The following is a 1306-nucleotide window of genomic DNA, read 5'->3' on the forward strand; positions in this document are numbered from 1 at the left end:
CAGGAATCTGGCCTTCAGAATGGGGCAGAGGCCTGCTCTGGCCTCAGAAAGCTGCTGCGGAGTCCCCGGCTCAGGGCCAGGATCCCCAGCCACCAAGACAAACATCACCTGGGGAGGTGCCAAGCTAGCTTGGCGTAGGCTGCTTTCAAAACGTGCACAGAGCCTTGGAGACACCTGGGGTGCCAACTTCTGGGCCCCAACCTCTAGAGACAGACAACCTGCTGCCCTCCCTTCTTCTGTTTGCACAGGCTGGCTTCATTAGTGAGGAGGTGATGATCTAATTCCCTCTAAACAAATGTTTGGGATGTGGAGTTTTCCTTCAACAATGAGCAGTGGCAGACGGTGAGAAATCTGCTTGCACCTTCTGGGGAGGGGGTAGGGAGAGCCACCCTGGCATGCCTGCCAGCATGGAGAGCTCTGTCTCCATGGCTGTGGGCTCCCTCACATCCTGGGCTAGAGCATGACTGGCTGGGGTGACAGAAAAGAAGTTAATATTGGCCCATTTGTTTGTGGTAAACACATGCCGGTCTGACTGGTGGTGGCCTCTCAAACCGTCCCCCACCAGCTTGGAGTCAGAGAACCGTGGATTTCTGAACCCCGTAAGTGATTTTGGCAAAGCACTTAACCTATCCCTGCAAAGGGGAGGTTGAAACAAAGCTCCATGAGCAGGATGTCCATTGAGGAAGGTCCCTGGGAATCAATGCAAGGGCGAGAGGAAGCAGCAGCAGACACCATGACAATTTGAGTGACTCCGTGGGGCCCAGAGCTGGAGTAGCCTCCAGAGCTATGCTGAATCAGGGAGGTAGTCCAGGCCTCGCACCTGCATGGGTGATCCTCCTGGGGTGGGGGCACTGAGGAGACTGGTTGCCAAGCCTTTCTGCCTGCAGCACTCCTGGGAGCTGGGGGAGTTTGCCTTTTATTCCAGAAGGGGGATCTGGGCAGTGTGTCATGGTGCCCATCACTCTGATCTCTAAAATCAGGTATCAAGTTCAGAAGGCCCTGGGGTGGAGCGAAAGGAGGCATGCATTTCAAATAAACTGCTTGGGTAAGATGGCTGTTACTGGGGTGAGGAGTCAGGGAGAGGCAGGGAGCCAGCTCATTCTGCAGGGATATTGTTTGCAGGCCTTGTGCAAAGCCTTTGCCCATGTTCTCAGTCACCCCAGGGACCTTGTCATCTCTGCTGGCCGCATCTGAAATATTTTGCAGGTGGGAAAGAGGTCCCCAGGTCCAATTTGCCTGTGTCCCTAGCCTCCAGCATGAGGTTTGCCTGGCATGGAGCGGGCACTCGAAATCTGTTAGTTGGAAG

At 55.0% G+C, this 1306-nt stretch overlaps 1 long non-coding RNA gene across 1 annotated transcript in view; it reads right to left on the reverse strand.

The window, feature by feature from the left end:
- LOC107183007 overlaps positions 1–1306 on the reverse strand; it is a 7582-nt gene that overhangs the window by 1140 nt on the left and 5136 nt on the right. The gene's annotated exons all lie outside the window — the stretch shown is intronic.

This window comes from Myotis davidii, unplaced genomic scaffold (genome assembly GCF_000327345.1).
Source record: "Myotis davidii unplaced genomic scaffold, ASM32734v1 scaffold78, whole genome shotgun sequence".
NCBI classification, from domain to species: domain Eukaryota; kingdom Metazoa; phylum Chordata; class Mammalia; order Chiroptera; family Vespertilionidae; genus Myotis; species Myotis davidii.